The 20,059-nt window shown below is 40.8% G+C and overlaps 1 long non-coding RNA gene across 1 annotated transcript; it reads left to right on the forward strand.

Annotated features, from left to right (window-relative positions):
- Positions 1 to 2,751: 2,751 nt before the first annotated feature.
- On the forward strand, positions 2,752 to 15,723 carry LOC120728037. The gene is made up of 3 exons (XR_005694631.1): positions 2,752 to 6,914; positions 7,024 to 7,127; positions 15,584 to 15,723. It is a non-coding gene; the product is annotated as an uncharacterized LOC120728037 (long non-coding RNA).
- Positions 15,724 to 20,059: the final 4,336 nt, after the last annotated feature.

Genomic DNA, 20,059 nt, shown 5'->3' on the forward strand with positions numbered 1-20,059 from the left:
CGATAATTCCAGTTAATTCCTTTAGTAGCTTACATTGCTTTTTAACGTGATAATTAATTGCATTTCAATTAATTTGAATGTTTTTTAAATTCACCAATTATTGTGTAAATTTTTATTTTATTTTTTGGTACACATGAGCCTCATAACAACATATTGTTGGAGGTGTACGCACATAAGCCACGAATTAATGAAATACTACGATCTGTGTGTAGTCTCTGCACATGAGATTTTAATCTCTGAAAAAAAATTAACTTAAATTTAGACCACCATGTTTTGTAGCATGTTACATTTTATTTGTATCAGATACGATATACATATAAAATATGTAGTATACAGATTAAACGCTCATTTAATTAGTAGTTCCTTAGTCTATCCAACAGAGGGAGACACTGTCCATAAAAATCAGGCCTGCTTCAAAACAAGGACAAGAGCCTGCTCTCTGTTGTTCTATTTCCACGGGTAATTATTTACATGTGGAACTTGTATTTAAAAAAATATTTATTTAAATAATATAAATGCAAACAACTATGTCTGAAGTATATCAGATTCACATTAATTGTATTGTTTTTGTTTTTTTTCCATTGGCCTGTGACTGGATAAAGACCTGCATGAACCGAGGGTCCCATGGCAAAAATGTTTTCTCATAATCCTTACTGATCTTTAGTCAAAATGAAAGTACTTTCATGTCATGAGGCCTAAATTACAGCTGACTTAAAAAAAAAACAAAAAAAACTAAAAATAAGATGGAATAATTTAGAAATCATTAAAAGACAATATTACACCTTTGAAAATACTGGACTTTATTGTTTTGTTTTTGGGTTTTTGTTTTTATTCTAACATGATCTTTAGGTCATCACAATGGTTTAAATGGTTGGGATATTACAGCTGCTTAACATTTTTGTCATATTTCATAATGTAGTAAATGTCTTCATTGGGTCTGGAGGACAGTTGGGCCAGTTTGGAACACGCATTTTTGTTTTTTGTTATTTTACTAACATTCAGCATTAATGGTGCCTTCACAGAGGTGCATATTACCCATACCAAAGGAAAAAATGGACTCTAATAACCTATGTGGTCCCTCTCCTCTTTAACCTGGAGGACGCTGTATCCGTGATTATCAAAAGGATTTTAAAATATTGATTAGTCAGACCACAGGCCATGTTTTTAACTTCAGTCAATTAAAAGATCAGTCCCAGAAAAGGAAGGAATTTTTCTTAATTTTGTTTATATATTAGATTTTTTCACCTTTGCACTTCAGAGGGTCATTAATATGGCCCAAAAAATCACTGGACATCCTCTTCCCTCTTTGAAGGACCTGTACAACACTCGCTGTCTCAAGAGGGCACGCAGCTTTGTACGGGACTGTACACACCCAGGACACTAAGTTAAGTTACGGTGTCATGTTGTGTCGTGTCATGTTGTGTTGTACGTATTGCTGACGTGGGACAGTTTTCCAATTTCATTGTACCATTGTACTATGTATGACTGTGCAATGACAGTAAAGAGTTATCTTATCTTGTCTTAACAAATAATAAATAAAATAAAACAACAACAACACATAAACCTTGCTAGACATTTTTTGTACATGTTTCTGCATATGCTGCACTAAGATTTGACGTAATTATGCAGTTTTTGTAATTTTACTAGTGGATGTGTGACTTGTTTGAGCAGCTTTGTCTTTGCCAGGTCCACATTATAAATGAAGATGTGCTCAATTCACTAATTTAATAATGCTTACATAGACTTGCTGCGCCCTCTTGTGGTACACATTGGTATTGCATGAAAGCTAGCATGGGCCTGTTTTTAATTCATATTCAGATCTATTGGGACATGAAATGATATTAACTGGTTGTTACATTCTGTTGATGTTTGAAATTATCATTTATTTTTAAACAGGAATTTACAAAAAGTACCTCTGCTGCTGTACCAGCCAGTAGCTGTTGAGGGCAGCAGAGTGCGTGCGCGCACACACACACACACACACACACACACACACACACACACACACACACACACACACACACACACACACAATCTCAGACTCCATAAAAACAGAAAAACAAGACCACATGCACACACACTCACTCTGCTTCATAAAAATGTCAGCGCTCATAAAGACTGTTTATCTCCCTCTCTGTCTGTTTTTAGAATTTTCCACCACTCTCTCTTCTTCTTCTTCTCGCTCTGGTTTTCTTCCCCCTCCCTACTTCTACTCCTCACCCCAGCTCAGACATCCTAAATCACACATTAAACTCTTTAAAAGGTTTCCTTCAGTTGTCGGGTGGAGTAGAAACACACAGAGGCAGCAGCATGCTTCATTGGATGATGGCTTTTTCTAAACAGCCAATTGAAACCCGACTGAAAGTGCAGTATCTTAAAAGTGGCTAAAGCGAGCGGATGAGCGATGGACAGATTAATAAGTCATTATAGTGAACACACACACAAAGGTTTGTGCTTATATCTTTGTGAGGACCTTTGCTGAACTCATGCACCATAGGAGTGGGGGGTATTGATCATTCAGCCATCCATATCAGCCCCCTTTTACCCCTTTATAGTGAATTTTAGCAGTTTATGTTGTAACTGTGGTGTTAATCAATGAATATTATTAAAATATGGGATCTAATGGTTGTATTGATGTAAAGCAATTTGAAATGCTCCAAAAATGGCACCATATTATGTAAAAATGTAAAGGGCATAACTTTTAGATAGAGGTAAGAGTCTTGTCCTGTTTTGAACACGAAATGGAAAAATGAAAGATGGCTTCTTCTTCTTCTTCTTCTTTAATTTAAAGGTTATTAGCCTGTTTAGCATGTTGCTAAAGCAAAACCAAGGCCTAACCTTAAACCCTGTTAGGGTTGTTACCAGGTGAACTGCACAAACTATAAATTGCAATAAAGTCTCCGGCCTGATGATGGAGATCGCTGAGAGGGCCAGTCTCCGCATGGTGCTGTGCAATTCATTGATACACATCTGCAGATCACTTGCAGCACTAGTCGTCTCCAGCTTTACCTGATCATACAGCCGTCTCAGCGGTTACATCAGGCTCACTTAGTTCTTCCTCTTGGTCTAGTTTCTTGGTATTCAGCTTGTCTCCTTTTCCAAGAAGCTATTGGTGTGCTCTCTCACAGCTCAGTTGGACTGTCTCAGCACCTGTTTGGAATTAATTGGACTTTCATTCAAAACCAGATCACTTACCTGCTTCCTGCTCACTCACCTGTTAAATTTGCAGCCCTCTCTTCTCCACTTCTGAGAGGAGCCCTGAAATGATCTTTACAGCAAAATCTCTATGTTGTTAATAAACCTTTTAGCTCTTCCTGTGGTCTGTGTCTGCACTCGGGTCCAACCGTGGCTGCAGGAGCTGAACAGGTACTTTGGTATTTAAGTCCTGCAAGATGCAAAGCTCTTACTGTCTCATCTCAGTCAAACTATAGCAACAACCTATCCAAACTGTTAACCCTGCATCACCGCTGACAGGATTTACTGTTTCAGATACTAATGTTGTCTAAACTTTAACAGATTTAGGACCTTGCTACTTATATATTTTACAGAACAACACAAACACTTGTGAAAAGCTATGTTTTTTGCAGACTGTAGGGGAGCTTACACCATTTTTTCTCTTTGTAACTCTCAGCATGATGCATGAAATGGAAACAATATTAAGAAAGCAGTTGAAGATAATCTGGAACAATGCTTATATGAAAAAAAGCAGAGTGAGGTTCAGCTGAAGGGACTGAGATGTGTCCAGTTTCAGATGAGCTGAAGCCTTCAGCCTGCAGGGGGCGCTGGCAGCACTTCCCACGATGCTGGATCGTGTTTGATAAACTGACACCAGCAGACGTGAAGCAGACTCTGATCCTCTGAGGTCTTTCAGGCTTCGGCCTCCGTCTCGACACACATCACGTCTAACTGCTGTGCATGCTTCATCGTATTCGCCATCTCATTGTTGGTTCTGTCTTTAAGTCTTCGTGCGTTCTGACAGAAATATTCTTCAGACTCATCGATCGGCCGCAACATGAAACCAGAGACGGCTGAAGTCTCCAGAGAGAGAGAGTGTTATCAGCACTGTGCAGCCCCCCTGATCCTGGCAGAGCTGAGTCGGTTCATACAGGGGGTAATGTGTCCTTCTGCTGTGTGCATGTGTGTGTGCATGAGAGAGAGAGTGAGAGTCATGCTGCATGGATAAAACGATTAGTGAAATATAGGCAAGAGGAGGAAGAAAAAATGGACTCTGGACAGGAGAGAAGGATGAAGGAAAAGGAAAGTAGCAAATAAGACGAGGGGGCGTGAAAGGATGAAAGGAGGAGAAGATATTCTAGAAAATGATCAGAAAGATAAAGATGGAGATAATGATGTAACCACACATGATGGCCCCACTGGTTTCTGGGCTCCACATTTTGAAGCCTCAACATTCGCCTTCTGGCCTCAGCCATGTTGGTCTGTTGGAGCCAGAGCAAAGTCCTGCTGGAAGCAAGTCTCACAGCTAGGCAGCCATCTTGGAACAAATCCAGGCATTTATTTGGAAGCCCATAGTGAAATGAGAGGGACAAAGAAATAACTTTATTTTCAGAGGCCAGTGCTTCAAAAAATATAAAAGTTTTGCCCCAAATTATGATTTAAACACAACTTTACAACTCCAATAACGGCTCGGTCCACAGTGCTGACACGACCGGTACCTCTGCTCATCTTTGCTATCAGAGCACTGAACAGACTCCATGATCATTCATGTTACGGACACAGTGAGCCAAGTTTCAGATGCTCTTTAGGCGTTTTTAGATTCTCAGAAATCCCCCTCAGATTTCTCTGTAATGGTTTATATTGTGTTTGGTTGGACTGACAGGTAAAACATACAAACATCCTGATTGTCATGATTGCCCTTTTTTAAATAATCCCAGGATGCAGACTCAGACAGTGAAAAGCAGGTTTACAGTGTTTACATGAGTGAAGTAAATAACAGGGACTGGAGCAGGCAGGAACAAAAGACAGCACCGCAGGTCTGAGAGGGTCTGTGGAGGGAGAGGAAGGGAGTCAGTACAGGTAAGTGGAGAAGTATGAATGGCTGCTTTGATTAGTGTGTTTGTTAGCCTTACTTTGCAGAGATACAATAATAGGGGTATTTGCAAAAGGGCTGACAGAGTCTTCTGGTGCGGGTGGTGGACAGTGGGTGGACAGGTGAGTCTCCAGTGACAGGAAAGTTTCCCACAGGGATACAAAGAAACTGCTGACAGAATCTGCGACTGAGATAGAACAGGTAAGAGTGAGTCTTTGGGTACGAAGCTCTGCAGAGGAGACGACAAGCAACTTTGGGGAAACGAGGATGAAGAACGGAGCCAAATTGCCCGTGGTGGAAATAACGATCAGGTGGAGATCCATCACCAGAGCTGGCTCCTAAATACACAGCCACACAATTGGAAACAACCTGCAGGTGTGTGGGGGTGAACGCAGAGCTGACCCACTCAAAGCTGGTGCCAGACATGAAAGTGCCCAGAGCTACACAGAGAGAGAAACAACAGCCTACCTCCCCAAGACCATGGTTCAATGTGTGGCACAGCAGCTACCACACATTTTTATTTCTTTATTTTGCAGAAGCATTTTTACACATGGGCACAACAGCCTGCTCAGACTGCAACTAGCTTTCAGCAAAAAGATTCCAGATTTTTGTTTAATCAGATAATATATCATATAACCTCATATATGTCCTCTGCTTATAGAATTCAGCCCTGCTTTGCACATAGGAGCAAGAAAAAACACCAAGAATATTTGGCCTACAGCCATATGCAAATCAAATACATAAATAAGTAAATAGTTTGGCTCTGCTACGGAGAGCAGCTTCCATAAACTAAACTGTATAGATATCTGCCAATCAGGGCTGAGCAACAGACTAATAAAATACAAGACTTTTATCACCAAAACTGAAGCACAGACTTCTCGAACCCTACATCAAGTCACATAATTCGTCAGATAATTTGATAAAAAAAATTCTCCATAAGGGAGAAACAGCACAAAGGTTCAGTGACTGAAGTCAGTGGAGGTGAAGCAGTGTAGGTACACCCGTCAACGACACCAGAAACGTTAAGCCTTAAAAAAACTCAGATACTTATTAAAGGAAATCCCTGCAAATTTGTTAGTAGTAAGAGATCAAAAGTGATTTCTACAGCAGGTAGTTTCATGGCTGATTCACTTTCCAGAGAGCCTCTAGTGGCCATTAGAGGAGCTGCAGGTTTTTGGCATTGAGGCTTTGGCTTCATTTTTCAGTCGTTTGCTTACCACAAACTCGCAAAACAAAATATAATTCAACATGCCACAAAAGCAGGAAACAACCACAAACAGCACGTCAGGAACGGTTAGCTCTCCCTGTGTGAATCCTGCTGCTCTGCAGAAGGACTACGGGGAAATAATCCATCCCTGTTAGAAAGAGTTACTGTACATGTGGAGATGCAGACCAACTGCTGACGGGAAGACAAGAGAAGCAGGTGGGTTTCATCAGGGAAAACATGTCAGTCCAAACCAGCATCTCCCAAATAATTTTGTGATCATTTTCTGAAAGCCTGATGGTTTGTTACTTTCAGTACTCTGAGACGAGATAAAGGAAATGGAGACGCACAGAAATGAGGGGTATAAAAATACAGAAGACGAAAGAAGCCAACGCAGAGCGAGGAGAGAGAGAGGGAATATGGCGATGTGAGCGGAGCGAGAAGCAGATTAAGGATCCCGCAGAAAAGGAATAAATGATGAAAACTGGAAATAAAGGAAGATGGAGAAGAGCGGAGAAGACAGGGATTAGTAACAGCGAGGGATTACAGGATGAAGAAAAGTCTTTGATGGTCTCGGTTATGAATGAGATGCTGTGAGTCACAGATTAACTCCTTATGTTCCAGATTAACAGGAGAAGACGGATGATTATACTGCTGTGACAGGTGAAGGAACAGCACTGACTGGCTGAGTATGACCTTTGACCCTTACGTGTAATATATTCCTTTATATGCAAAATGTTTTACAATTCTCATTCCTGGTTTTCCTGTACAGGACTTTGGCTTATGGATAATGGATCATGGATCTTATAACCAGACTGGAGACCTCGCGGAGAATCCTGCCGTTGTCCTGCTGGCTTCATAAAAAAGCAAAATTAGGTAAAAATCTAACGTCCAAATGTTACACTTTTATTTATAAATTAAAAGAGCTCTTTGTGATCTTTAAAATAAAAGTAACTTATACGGTGTACTACATACATGAATGCGATTAGGTGGAAGGGCGAAGCCCATTACAGCCACTGTATTCAAGATGGCGGCTCAGCATGGCGACTTCCACAAACTGGTGCCAACGCCTAAGTTTATAAGAACATATCAGTTTTTTGGAAGATGTAACTACACTCTAATCAATGTACATTAATGAGAGCAACATTTTTTTTCTATATAATAACTGACGGTACCTTTGAGGGTTTTAAAGACTTTTCTTGGTACATTTTGTTTAATCTTCCCGACATTGTTAGAAATCATTTTGTGAACTTTTCATCAAATGCCAGATAATCTTTGTTTTCAAGCTATAAGAAGGAAAAAGGCAAACCCGAGCATCCTTCTGGTGCTCAGGTGTTAATGCCTTTCATTTATATTTCAAAAGAAGAAGCGGTCACGAGACAGCTGGCCATATAAAAACACTTTAGACTGAGTTCCTTCTGCTGTAAACTTGAAGATTTAATATGATGGCCAGACTTCATTCATTAAATATGACACGTAGCATCATGTGACCAGCTCAGAACCTATCATAAATGATGCAAAAGCTTCCCGGCTGTTGCTAGGTGTTTTAACCTCTGCGGCTCATTAGGACTATTTGCAGCCTCTCTGGGATTTCACAATAAAAGTCACAACACGTCAGACACAGAGAAGGGCGTTCACTTATAACACAGCAAAATAAAATAAATAAAAAATATTAAAAAAAACAAAACAATAAATGACCTCAACATCACTAGAGACATCTGAGAAATATCACTCCCGGCTGTTATGGATGACTTCACTCACATTATTAGCTTCCATAACGGAATTAAATTGGGTCTGTGGTTAACTGACGCTCTGTTCAGCCATTCGCTGTAAACCCGATTAGACTCAAGTCTGTTTTTGATTTACAGGAGCAAAATCTGACAGGAAAGATTCTCTGTAAGCTGACAGGTGGCTCCGGGGCAACACAAAGAGCCGAATGATCTTGTTTTCCTGTGAACTAGCTGCTCCTGTCCGGAGCCTCAACAAGCCCCGAGTGACCAGGCCCCATCGTATCTTAAAGACCTCACAGTATAATCACAACACAGCACTTCCCACTCAGGCTGCAGGCTCACTTGTGCTTCCTAGAGTTTCTAAAAGTACAGGGTGGGCCATTTATATGGATACACCGTAATAACATGGGAATGGTTGGTGATATTAAAGTCCTGTTTGTGGCACATTAGTATATGTGAGGGGGCAAACTCCTCAAGATGGGTGGTGACCATGGTGGCCATTTAGAAGTCGGCCATCTTGGATACAACTTTTGTTTTTTCAATAGGAAGAGGGCCATGTGACACATCAAACTTATTGGTAATGTCACAAGAACAACAATGGTGTGCTTGGTTTCAACGTAACTTTATTCTTTCATGAGTTATTTACAAGTTTCTGACCACTTATAAAATGTGTTCAATGTGCTGCCCATTGTGTTGGATTGTCAATGCAACCCTCTTCTCCCACTCTTCACACACTGATAGCAACACCGCAGGAGAAATGCCAGCACAGGCATCCAGTATCCGTGGTTTCAGGTGCTGCACATCTCGTATCTTCACACCATAGACAACTGCCTTCAGATGACCCCAAAGATAAAAGTCTAAGGGGGTCAGATCGGGAGACCTTGGGGGCCATTCAACTGGCCCATGACGACCAATCCACTTTCCAGGAAACTGTTCATCTAGGAATGCTCGGACCTGGCACCCATAATGTGGTGGTGCACCATCTTGCTGGAAAAACTCAGGGGACGTGCCAGCTTCAGTGCATAAAGAGGGAAACGCATCATCATGTAGCAATTTCAAATATCCAGTGGCCTTGAGGTTTCCATTGATGAAGAATGGACCCACTATCGTTGTACCCCATATACCACACCAAACCATCACTTTTGTTGTTCCAACAGTCTTGGAGGGATCCATCCAATGTGGGTTAGTGTCAGACCAATAGCGGTGGTTTTGTTTGTTAACTTCACCATTCACATAAAAGTTTGCCTCACTGAACAAAATCTTGTGCGTGAACTGAGGGTCCTGTTCCAACTTTTGTTTTGCCCATTCTGCAAATTCTGTGCACCGACCTGGGTCATCCTCGTTGAGATGCTGCAGTAGCTGGAGTTTGTAAGGGTGCCATTTGTGAGTAGCTAATATCCGCCAAAGGGATGTTCGACTAATGCCACTCTCCAGTGACATGCGGCAAGTGCTACACTGTGGGCTCTTGCTGAATGAAGCTAGGACAGCCACTGATGTTTCTTCATTAGTGACAGTTTTCTTGCGTCCACATTTTGGCAAATCCAACACTGAACCAGTTTCACGAAACTTAGCAAGCAGTTTGCTAACTGTAGCATGGGAGATGGGTGGTCTTGTTGGGTGTCTTGCATTGAAATCTGCTGCAATGACCCGGTTACTGCGTTCACCAGATATCAACACAATTTCGATCCGCTCCTCACGTGTTAACCTCTTCGACATGTCAATTCAATTCAATTCAATTTTATTTATATAGCGCCAAATCACAACAAAAGTCGCCTCAAGGCGCTTCATAGATACAGAGAAAAACCCAACAATCATATGACCCCCTATGAGCAAGCACTTTGGCGACAGTGGGAAGGAAAAACTCCCTTTTAACAGGAAGAAACCTCCGGCAGAACCAGGCTCAGGGAGGGGCGGCCATCTGCTGCGACCGGTTGGGGTGAGAGAAGGAAGACAGGATAAAGACATGCTGTGGAAGAGAGACAGAGGTTAATAACAGATATGATTCAATGCAGAGAGGTCTATTAATACATAGTGAGTGAGAAAGGTGACTGGAAAGGAAAAACTCAATGCATCATGGGAATCCCCCGGCAGCCTACGTCTATTGCAGCATAACTAAGGGAGGATTCAGGGTCACCTGGTCCAGCCCTAACTATATGCTTTAGCAAAAAGGAAAGTTTTAAGCCTAATCTTAAAAGTAGAGATAGTGTCTGTCTCCCGAATCCAAACTGGAAGCTGGTTCCACAGAAGAGGGGCCTGAAAACTGAAGGCTCTGCCTCCCATTCTACTTTTAAATACTCTAGGAACAACAAGTAGGCCTGCAGAGCAAGAGCGAAGCGCTCTAATAGGGTGATATGGTACTACAAGGTCATTAAGATAACATGGGGCCTGATTATTTAAGACCTTGTATGTGAGGAGCAGGATTTTGAATTCAATTCTGGATTTAACAGGAAGCCAATGAAGGGAAGCCAAAACAGGAGAAATATGCTCTCTCTTTCTAGTCCCTGTCAGGACTCTTGCTGCAGCATTTTGGATTAGTTGAAGGCTTTTCAGGGAGTTTTTAGGACTTCCTGATAATAATGAATTACAATAGTCCAGCCTGGAAGTAATAAATGCATGAACTAGTTTTTCAGCGTCACTCTGAGACAGGATATTTCTAACTTTAGAGATGTTGCGCAAATGGAAGAAAGCAGTCTTACATATTTGTTTAATATGTGCGTTGAAGGACATGTCCTGGTCAAAAATGACTCCAAGGTTCCTCACCGCGTTACTGGAGGCCAAGGTAATGCCATCCAGAGTAAGAATCTGGTTAGATACCATAATTCTAAGATTTTCAGGGCCGAGTACAATAACCTCAGTTTTATCTGAATTAAGAAGCAGAAAGTTAGCGGCCATCCAGGTCTTTATGTCTTTAAGACATTCCTGCAGTTTAATTAATTGGTGTGTGTCATCTGGCTTCATGGACAGATAGAGCTGGGTGTCATCTGCATAGCAGTGAAAATGTATGCTATGTCTTCTAATGATGCTGCCTAAGGGAAGCATGTATAATGTAAACAGAATTGGTCCTAGCACTGAACCCTGTGGAACTCCATAATTAACCTCAGTGTGTGAAGAGGACTCTCCATTTACATGCACAAACTGGAGTCTATTAGATAGATATGATACAAACCACTGCAGTGCAGTACCTGTAATACCTACAGCATGTTCTAATCGCTCTAATAGGATATTATGGTCGACAGTATCGAACGCTGCACTGAGGTCTAGCAGGACAAGCACAGAGATGAGTCCACTGTCAGAGGCCATAAGAAGATCATTTGTAACCTTCACTAAAGCTGTTTCTGTGCTGTGCTGAGCTCTGAAACCTGACTGAAACTCTTCAAATAAACCATTCCTCTGCAGATGATCTGTTAGCTGTTTGACAACTACTCTTTCAAGGATTTTTGATATGAAAGGAAGGTTGGAGATTGGCCTATAATTAGCTAAGACTGCTGGGTCTAGAGATGGCTTTTTGAGTAAAGGTTTAACTACAGCCAGCTTGAAGGCCTGTGCTACATAGCCGATCATTAGAGATAGGTTGATCATATTTAAGATCGAAGAATTAATTAATGGCTGTGAACAAAGAGAAACTTGTAAATAACTCATGAAAGAATAAAGTTACGTTGAAACCAAACACACCATTGTTGTTCTTGTGACATTACCAATAAGTTTGATGTGTCACATGGCCCTCTTCCTATTGAAAAAACAAAAGTTGTATCCAAGATGGCCGACTTCTAAATGGCCACCATGGTCACCACCCATCTTGAGGAGTTTGCCCCCTCACATATACTAATGTGCCACAAACAGGACTTTAATATCACCAACCATTCCCATGTTATTACGGTGTATCCATATAAATGGCCCACCCTGTAGAATGGGAGGCAGAGCCTTCAGCTATTGGGCCCCTCTTCTCTGGAACCAGCCCCCAGTTTGATTGATTTCAGTCTCTTTATGCCCCATCTTTTCGTCTCGTCTCTTTCCCCTCACCCCCCAGCTGGATGAGTTCAGAGCCCAGTTCTCCCAAACGCCTCTTCCTCTTCAAAGAGCGTTCTTTCTCCCCAGCTCTCCCAAGCACTGCTCATATGGGAACATTTGATCATTGGAGTTCTCTCTGTAATAATTTCGGATCTTTACCTCACAATAAAACTGGCTCGAGAGTGTATTCTCTTTAGTTGGCGTGATATAAATAAATTCTGAGACGTCCATTGACTCATTCCTGTATCATCACTGGTCACGTTAAGCAGTCAGAAAAGGGCAAAATGACGTTCAGGCTATTGGGAGATTTTCCCCGATGGGACCAAACCATTGGGATATGGCCACAAACCAGTCACAACATGTGACTGCAAATACTCGCCAATTACTCGCTTAGCAGTCGAGAAACTGTGAGGAGTGTGACACAAAGTGAAAAGGAAGACTGTTCTCCTTCAAAATAAAAGTTTTAGCTTTTGAAACACGTTGGTTTTGTCAAAAAAAAAAAAAAAAACGACAGGCAACAACCTCCAGCAATCAACTGGAATCTACGTTTTACCTTAGCGACCGGAGGTTGTCAGAGGGTTGCCGACTAGTCTCTAGGTCTGTGTGACTAAGCGTCATAAATAGAAACAGAGAGTTGTACCCACAGGAATATATCCGGTGCACTTGTGACGTGTTCCAGAGTTGACTGCACCCACTCAATATGCACGCCTGCATTTCCAGCACATGCTTCACAGCACGTTTCAGAAGCAGCTCTGCACTCCTTGTTCCTTAAAATAGTGGTGGGATTATGTTTTGCATAAGCTGTGCAGAAGCAGCCGAGGAACCCAGAAAGTCAGACACAGGAACAAAACACAGACTCCAGCAAATCTTCAAAATAAAAGCCCACATACAGTTAATCCTCTGAGAATTATGCTACCATGTCTTTGATGAAGCTTTTAGGGGAACCCTACGCAGACACACAGAGAACGTGAAGGTAACGATATCGAACCCTCGAACCTCTTACTGTACGGCAACAGTGCTGAGGAAGAAGCTCGTGTTTGAATGACTCATTCAATTAACTAAAACCGAATGAGAAATGGCATCAACATTCCCTGTGAAAGCTTCAGGATCACAGAACTGAACAACAAACACAATAATCCTCAGAGATGTTTTTAAATTTCACGAAAGCAGCGTTTCAGGTTAGAGTCCTCAGATGTGTCTGATGGAGGCGAGACGGCAGGAACTCTTCGAGTGGAAGAGATGGCATCTATTAAAGATGAGAGAGCTGAGTGGACACGCACACACCCTGTAATAGAATATTCTATGTTGGCACAGTGACTGCCGCCATCAGTAATATCTACTGTATGACCTCACCACCACCATGATGTCACCTCTCAAGCTCAGACACAACATGAGCTCAGTCATACGTGTCCAGATTTGACTGAAGCATCAGAGGGTTCAGTGTTGGTGACACCTGCTGGTACACACAGATTTAGAAAGATTCTTCTTTTTTAAAACAAGGACGGCTGAATATATTTCAGGTTGTGGCCACATCCACTGGCAGGTATCCCGTCACAGGCAGCTGTAGCTGGTAAAGCTGTCCAACATGTTTATGGTGCCTTTTGGAGCATTTTTAATGGAATTATCTCATTAATATTGAAGCTCGTTAGGTACAGGAAGGTTGTGCTTCAGTTTTGGTGAGTGGAAGAATGTGCAAGTAGAACAATTTTTGAATAATCTGGAACCTTCTGCCCCACCAGTAAGACATTGCTAATAAGTTGGCTTTTAACTGAGAGGTTTTGGACAGAATGGAGTCATACACTGGAGGAGCTCAAACCAACCAATCAAATCAGCTTCATATTTCTTACTACAGAGATGACCACCGACCTGAAAACATCCTGGTTTAGTTTGTATAGCATACTTACAAAAAGTACCTTCATAACATATGTTTGTGGCGTCTTTTTCATTGTTGTTTTTATGGTGGGTGATTTTCTTTTTTAAGTCACTCATCTGGAGATATCTGGGCATGCAGACACAGGCAGCTGGTGTTTTTTGCACAATTTAATTAAATTAATTGACAAATAAAATGATTTGGTGTGTGGTTTGATTGCTTAAGACGTCCATGTTTCAGTTTTGGTGAGTGAAATTAATGTTTTTATTAGTCTGCTATTAGCATCGTATATTAGCAGGTCTGCCCTTTTTACCCCTGCATTTTAAGGCTTGCTACGATTTTGTGGCTAGTGTCACATGACTTAGTCCTTGGCGCAGTCATGGCTCAGTGATAACTTTGAAGTCTGAATTATGACGTAAAATTAAACACACAGTTGAAGACCCTGGAGTAACCAACTCTACAAAATACTCGGATTCACTTTTTTCTCCTTATATTCTCATTGGATTTCCATCAGAGTAGCTTTTCATGATTTGCAGATGTTGGGCCTTGGTGCAGCGCCTCAGTCTGAAAAAACAATTTTAGTTCCTCCCCTTTTAAGCCAGTTTTCTTTTGATTGGCTGCTGCTTGCAAACAAAGACTTCTGCGCTCACAGCTACAGCTGTGTGCCTGAGATGATCTTATTATTGCCACGGCAACTTTGTTCATGTTTCATATTAATATCCAGCACTGCAACAGTTTATATTTGACAGAAAATAAAGCAAAAACAAACAACGATACCAATTTTGCAGCAGCATATAAACAGCTGTGACTGTGCACTTTTTTGACAGGTCTGGTTTCACTTTGAGAAAATTTTAGACATGTTCTTGAATCACTTCTGTGTGCTCCTAAAAATATATATCTATTGTGACGTTCTTTGGTTGGTGCCCAGTTTGGCTCTGAACACGGGATTTGTGTATAGAAAAAAGAAAAAAAAAAAGCGGACTTAAAAAAAATGATGGCTGGGGAAAAACCTGGTGTAAAACGGGTCCTTACAAAAACCAACAAACACCGTGGAAGCAGCCAGCACCAGAGAAGCACAGTGGAACAGTTTTGTCTGCTGGTGTTTGAACACAGCTTCATCAGCAGAAGGTTTAGCTCTCTGTCTGTAGTCCAGTGGGCCTGTTGCCATGAAATTAATGAGACTTCATGGGCAGCAGTCCCAGAGTCAAAGCACACGTACACACAAACCCGTCCTCCACATGTGGTTGCTCTCATTGTGTGGCTGTGTTGTATTGTTGTATTGTTGCTGTCTGTGCTGATAAAACTACAGCTCACTGATGCTGAAAACAGCATACTGCCACTGTGAAGATATCTGGGGTCCAGGCTTCAGTGTGACGGGGCAGAATGCTAAAGTAAAGCGCTATCCAAACTTAGCCATGTTGTCCTGTCCAGACCCTGTAGACACTGTCTGTTTTATATCTGTTTACACTAATGTTCTCTCACTTTGTAGAAACTTTAAAAACAACTAACTTTTCCTACTAATTTGCTGTCTCTTTGTGGAAAGTTTGTGTATTTGTAGTAATTTTCTCTCTTTATGGCACATTTTTTTAAACCTTTTTATTCTAATTTTGTGTCCCTTTCTTTTCAGGAACTTTAAAAAAAATATTTTCAGAGTAATTTTGTGCCTGTTTTTGACTTGTTGGAGTAATTTTGGCCACCCATTCTCTTCCACTTATCCTTGTCAGGGTCACAGGGACTGGAGCCCATCCCTGCTACCGCAGGGTGAGAGGCCCGGTGCACCCTGGACAGGTCACCAATCTGACGCAGGGCTTATCAGTTAACCTAACCCCACTAACACTAATGTGTTTGGACTGTGGGAGGAAGCCAGAGTACCCGGAGAGAACCCAGGAAACAGGGGGAGAACATGCAAACTGTGTTTTTGGAGGAATTTTGAATCTCTTTATTGAAACCTTTTTCCATTTTGCAGTAATTTTATGTCTCCTTGTAGTATCTTTTAGTCTTTTTTGGAGTAATTTTATGTGTTTTTGTAGAAACTTTTTGTTCTTTTTGTGTTTCTCTGTGGCAAACGTTTGTCTTTCAAATTAATATAATCTTTGTAGTATTTTTGTGTCTCTTGGGAGTAAGTTTCCCCTTTCAATTTGCATATTAATGATCAAGGACCTGACCTCCCAGCCCATTGTTCATTCAGTGGTGCTAGTATCAGTTATTGTGCAAATGTACTGTTTATAAGGTTGGGAAACCTGCAGTCAGCTGAGACTGAAGAAGTCACTTGGACGAGTGATGAAATGTTCCTCCCACTGAAAACGTCCAGATGGACAGAATCAACCTTCTGGGATTTCCTTTCCTGGATGATTGAGCATGCATCAAGACTTTCCCTCTTCAAAGCAACATTTTCACTTGTTTCTGTTTTAGTAATTTTGCATTTTTGAACTAACTGTTTATAATTTTGTGGTATTTGTGCAGCTATTTTTCCAGTGATTTCTCTGTTTCATGGGTATTTATGGTCACATTTAGCATTAGTGTTTGTTTTTGCAGCATAGCTCATAAATCCCTATCCAGTGTTAAACTAAAACTAGAAACAGAGACCGAATGCCCCAAACTCCTGGACCAGTGTCTACTAAAGCCTTTTAGCAGTCCTTTCATGTCTCCATTAAACAAAGTGAACCTCTCCTGGAAAAGAGACATTAACCTGTCCTCAACAGTTAATATCTACACATAATTTATATAACAAAGCGTGTGTTACATGCACACACTCACACAGTCGTGCTGACTCAGCCTCATTATCATTTTTGTCCCATGTGGTTGCCGTGGCGACTGCATCATGTGGTCAGGAAAGTTGAAGCAGATCAATTAAATCCTCATCTGCTCTGCTTAACTGATTGATTAGTAGCTCTAATGGACGCCATCTTTAACGAGCCATTAGCTAATTGGCTGGAGCTTTAAAGACCGGACTCTGTGTGTGTGTGTGTGTGTGTGTGTGTGTGTGTGTGTGTGTGTGTGTGTTTGACTGAACTGACACAAGACTGTGTGTGTGTGTTTCTTTTACTCCCTTTATTACAGATATCAATAATAATAAGTCAATTGATTAGTAGAAAGTGGAAAATGAAAGGAGATAGAGAGGGTGAAGAGTTGAGCAGATAGAAGGTACTTCATTTCCCATCATACACCTGTCAGACATAATGAATAGGACCTTTTTAAAACTTGGATTAGATATTTATGCTGTTTATTAGGTATGGATTTGTGAAAGGTCATTAATACTAAAAGAATCCAGGATTATAATAGCTAGGTTCTGGATTAATCCTGCTTTGACATCCTGGGTTTGGGTATTAAGAGTATTCAGACTTTGAGTGATTTATCTTTCAACTAGTTCAAGACTAGAGAACTATTAGAGTCCTGGGGACGAAGATAATCCTGGATCAGAGCGATTATGCTGTAAGTTTGTTCTATGTTTCAGCATTTTAATTCTGCAGGCGTTCTGGATTAGAGAAAATCCTTTATTAGAGAATTTAGTTCTTGGATTTAGCACTTAGGCTGTGAATTAGTCCTGGATTACAGTATTCAGGCAGTAAGTAAGATGGCAGTTTAAACACACTGAACATAAGCTGATTTACAGTATTACAAAAATATATATGAGTATATATTTAAAATAGATTATTACTGGATCAGAGTATTTATATTATATAATAATCATGTATTGTAGCATTTCAGATAAAAATGACTCCTGAGTTAAGGCCTTTACACATCAGATGTGCAAATATTTCATGCATTAAAAATATTTTTCGGACCAAGCTATTCTTAATACACCTGTCCTCACAACCGTGTAATTTCATTGGATGAATTTGTGGTATTTACTTTTTTTTTTTAAAAACCAAGCTCTATTTTTCTGAACCAAAAAACCAGATCTGACCAATCAGATCACTGCATTTGGCAACAGGCACACTCGTTACACAAATCACATACAGGTACCAAATACTTAATGATATGCAAATAGTAAAATAATACTACTTTACCTCAGACACTCAGCTAGAGGCTGCCGTGGGTCAGTCAGCAGTCTGAAATGGTTTCTCTGCCTTCTCACGTGTGGGCCCTACTCTGCCAACAAGAGCCCAAACTGCCCCACCGACATCCTGAAAGATCTACAAAAGCAGCTGTTTAAACTCGTGGATCAAACCATGAAATTCTCCCTGCTGCTGCCGTCTCCTGGGAATTGTTTGGAAGCATCCGGACCAGCTCGTCATGGCCTGATGGCAACCTTTTTTTAGAGTATTTTTTGAAGATTGATTTGCGTTGGATGTGCATGCCAGTAACATGGCAAGCTTGAGTTTGAACTCTATTATTGCAGAAATATTTAAGTAGTTCTGGATTTAGCTGTAAAACTAACCATTTAAACCCTGATTAAATCCTGGTTAGTCTATCCTTAAATGAAATCTAGATTAGAGAATGCACCCCTGTTTTAGCTCTACGTCAAACTTTAGAGCACAGATTAAGACGGATTTATTATTTCTTAAACAACATGTTAGCGCTGACATCATGAAGCTAAGTGATCAAACTCTGTCTGCCCAGGGATTAGTCTGTAACTAAACAATATTCACTGGTGGACTCAGGCTTCCTCAGGGAGGTCTGCATATTTTGGTCTGGCTTTGTCTCTGGAGAGCAGACACTTTTGATTCGCTGCGCCATGGCAACTGTTGCCAGTTCCTATTAGAGACATCAACTGTAAATAAACTGGGCCAGTGGGACATGCCTATCACCTGGAAACAGGCTAAATTAAATATGCACTCCAAAGACGTTTCAGAGGAATTGATAATTCTGGTTAGTGTCTAATGTCTGGATGACTATTATTCATTATTTGAGTTCTTTAGGGATGTGTGGATTCCGACCTAAAAAAATCAGTGATGAACAACACATCTCGATTTGGTCTATTCTCTGGAGAGGGCATATTATTAGTTTTTCAGAAGCTCAGAGAGTAGTCCAGTCCACGTGGGATTTGTCTGCGTCTGTTACATTCAAACAAAAATCAAAAACTGTAAATAAGAAAGTAATAAAGTCATTAAATGATGAGGATAATAATTAAAAATGACATTCTTCTGCAGTGAACGGCTTCCCACAGGTTTTTTTTTTGGTTGAATCTCTGAAGGGAGGTGGTTAATTTTCTCCTGAGGGATTGTGGGTATTTTCATCTCAACAACAAACACTCAGAGCCTCATTAACGTCAGCTCAGGGGGAGAGAAGGTTCAGTGCAGTATAATCCCTGGCCAACTCTCTTTCCTGTTGTATGGACGTCAGATCAGCTCATCCAAAGTGAGTAAACATCAACAGTTACCTTTAAAACGTGCAGACGATGCAAAGAGTGTAACCATGCATCCAAATTCAGATATGAGTCACAACGTGACTGGAAGAAGGTATAAGTGGGAGCAAACTTTCCATGTGTGATCTAAATTTGAACTGTGCAGAGGTGTGTACAATTGCACGTCTTTAATGTGTTGATGCCAAATAATGTGCGGTGGTCATGGGTACTCTCAGTTCATCGATGTGTGAACTAATGTCTGAAACACACATCAGGGATGTGTTTCAGTTTGACCTGCAAAGATTGAGGTGTCTTTCCCAACTTGTAATTTTTCAGTACCAAGTATTACGGTGCTTCAAGACAGGAAGTAGCAACGTGGCAACCAGAGACCATAAAGGGTTGATGACCCTTTGTGACTTCAAGCAGCTGTCATTGAAATAACTTGAACGGAGTGACTCCCAAGTTAAACTTTTCTTAACTTTAAGCCAAGTCATTGAAGCAACTACCAATGAGAGTGAGTTGACTGACATATGGTATGCTTAGTCACACTATGGTAAAACCAATGTGGCAACCTGGTTGCAATTAGGAAAAATTGGTTAAAATACAAAGATCACATTTTTAAAGCTTTATTTTCTGCAGAAGCTTCCCTGCTTTCTCTGGATGAAATATGCACTTCTGGTTAATACACTTCTCAATTCCTAATGAAATCACAAATTCATGCTTGACATGGAATAAATGTCACAAATCCTGTTCATGGACTTGAATAAATAGATTTTTTTGTTACTATTTTATAAGAACGGTTTGAATTCATAGTAAGTGTCATTTTTTCCTGATCCTGTGTTTTGGTTCTATTTAGGTTTTTTATCATTTAAGTTCCTGCACTTTATATTTTGGATTCCTGTTTTGTTTTCTT

The sequence above is a fragment of the Simochromis diagramma genome, unplaced genomic scaffold, assembly GCF_900408965.1.
Source record: "Simochromis diagramma unplaced genomic scaffold, fSimDia1.1 OVJJ01000308.1, whole genome shotgun sequence".
Taxonomy (NCBI): Eukaryota; Metazoa; Chordata; class Actinopteri; order Cichliformes; family Cichlidae; genus Simochromis; species Simochromis diagramma.